Below are 2,492 nucleotides of genomic sequence, written 5' to 3'. Positions count from 1 at the left end.
AATAAAAGCACTGTAGGAAATCTAAAGATATATCTTGACAAGAAATTGAAAGATTTGCTAAATCAACAATGGCAAATATGATAGAGATAAATGGGAGTCAAGCGTACAAATATTATATGTCTACAGTGGTCTCGATTACAAAATAAAGGTGCAATAAGTAACAAGATCGAAAACATTTAGTTGAAATCCTCAGGGAGATCCTTTTTGATCTTCAAATATTGAGTCTCCCATGAAGACATGCGAAGTTCAATTAGTGCCCGGTGTTTCTTCAACCTTTCGATTTCTGGCACTAACTTTTGTGCAGTCTCGAAATGTTTCATTCCTGACTGCACCACTTCGAGCAAGTCTTGTTGATTAGACTTTTGTAGGACTGCTTGACAACTTTCAGCCTCCTTTATCTTGCCCTCGAGTACTTTGATTTCTTGTTTCCAAGAGCCGATTTTCTTCTCATAATCATCAATGGCCTTCTGATTTTCTGAATGTTTGAGCCTGAGGGCCTCACCTTGTTTCGTTGCGTCCATAGCAGAATTCCATGAAGAGTCATGAGAGGCCTTTGTCTCAGATAACTCTTTTTCGACATTTTGCCTTCGAAGGATGTTAGCTTGGAGTTGCTCGAGTAGAGAGCCCAGCAGAACAATTACCTCTGAAACTTCTGTGGAAACTTGAAGCAAATCTACTTTCTTTAGAAGTTGGTTTAAGTTGTGGCTCTTAATAGGGTCCCGGTTGAGAACATCTACAAGATTGACCCCAAAGAATCTTTCTTTTATTTGTCGAAGAAGACTGGGAATATCTTCCTTGTCACTAGAGTCTGCAGTTACAGCTGGTGAGACATTAAGCTCCGGAGGCGAAGGAGTATTCACATTCATATTGGCCTTTAAGAAACTAAGAGGATCAGTTTGCTTAAGTTGTTCAAGCTCAGAAGGAGTAAGCTTTGCAGGGACAGGCGTTGAAGTTGTCTCAGGAATGGTTTTTGCGTCAAGAGTTGAAGTTCCATGAGAAACTGGTTTTTCAGGCTGAGAAATCTCTTCCATAGCATCTTTCTCCGACGCAGAATTTTTGTTGTCATGTGATTGCTGGTTCACATTGTCGCTGCCTGAGAATGGATGATCCTCTTCCAAATTTTTGCCTTGATGGGTAGGTGGGGATTCGTCAGTAGAGTGGCTTTCTTCGACTGGTTCATTAGGCAATATGGTAGCAATTGGCCTAACGTCTTCAAAGACTGGCGAAAGAACACGAGTTTGATTTTGAGAGGTACCTATGTTAAACAGAGCAAAGTTATTAAAAAATAAATAAATAAATAAACTTTTGAGGAGTTTAGTTAACGAAAGTTAAAGTTTGACAACTACCATAAAGTTTGTCAACATCAATGGTGAGGCCAGGGTCTTTAAAACCGGAAGTAGCGGTGCCAGCATCATCCTGCAATAACAAGGTAAAATGTCAGTACAATTATTTAGTTAAAATCACAAGATAATATGTGGGACAAACCCAAAATACCTTGGGTGGAATATTGTCTGGACTTGAATTATGGCTTTCCACAACGAAAGCATTACTAGCAGCTTTCAAAGGAGACTCTTCAGAGGACGCTTTATCACCAGGAGAAACAGCTTTGGAAGGACTTGCCTTTTTCCCTTTTCTTGAAGGGGTAACAGCTTTGTGTTTTTTCTTCTGTCCTTGTCTAGTTTGAGGAGGGGATTTATCTTCGCCATCCGAACCAGTGGTCGAAGAAGCTTTACGCTTCGAACCCGTTGGGGGTTTCGAACTCTGGCAAGTGGAAAATGAGAAAGATGAGTATTAATCACATATTGTACAAGATTGAGAGTATGAGATAAGTATGTACCGTGGGCTTCTTATCAGTGACGAGGGAGTCACTCCCACTTGGTTTATTGCTTTTAGATGTCCCAGAGTCTTTTGGGGCAGAAGCTTCCTTAATCTTCCTCCTTCGTGCAACAGCTGTAGTTGAGACTGAAATCAGTATATCAATAAAGAAAAGATAAGTCAGTCGAAAAGATTGCCTTAATCCAGACCTTCAGGTATTGGAGTCAGGACACGAACATGTTTAAGATCTATATGAAGATGTCCTTTGAAAGTATCCAAGGTATGCTTAGTCGGAACCACTCGTTCAGCGCGTTTTTTGGTACTCTCTTGAAGAATTTTGAGAGCATTCCCACACACGAACCAGTCTGGGAAAGGAGGACTTAGAGCCACACCAAAATCAGCACTTGGTAGTGGGGGGAATTTTGGAGGATTGAGTTTGAAAGCCACTTCATAACGTAGTTCTGGTCGAACATACGAGGGCAATTTCAACTTATTTAGTTTGGCGGAAAACTTTTCGCGCAAAGTAACTGCAGCCTCACGAACAGTCCGACTAAGATCATCAGGCCTATAGATAGTTTCAAAGAATTTTTGAAAAGCTTGGATTTCTTTAATATGAGTGGAAGTACCTTTTTGGAAGTTCTCCTGCACATCATTGAAAGCTGCAGTTAGTTCCTGAG

The 2,492-nt window shown here is 40.6% G+C and overlaps 1 long non-coding RNA gene across 1 annotated transcript; it reads right to left on the bottom strand.

Moving 5' to 3' along the window:
- Nucleotides 1-1,343: 1,343 nt before the first annotated feature.
- Nucleotides 1,344-2,100, bottom strand: LOC131636954 (uncharacterized). The gene is made up of 3 exons (XR_009294231.1): nucleotides 1,838-2,100; nucleotides 1,495-1,761; nucleotides 1,344-1,416 (listed from the first exon to the last, which is right to left on the bottom strand). It is a non-coding gene; the product is annotated as an uncharacterized LOC131636954 (long non-coding RNA).
- Nucleotides 2,101-2,492: the final 392 nt, after the last annotated feature.

This window comes from Vicia villosa, unplaced genomic scaffold (assembly GCF_029867415.1).
Source record: "Vicia villosa cultivar HV-30 ecotype Madison, WI unplaced genomic scaffold, Vvil1.0 ctg.001865F_1_1, whole genome shotgun sequence".
Lineage (NCBI taxonomy): Eukaryota > Viridiplantae > Streptophyta > Magnoliopsida > Fabales > Fabaceae > Vicia > Vicia villosa.
The sequence above is the reverse complement of the archived record's forward strand: the minus strand, read 5'-3'. Positions and strand labels throughout refer to the sequence as shown.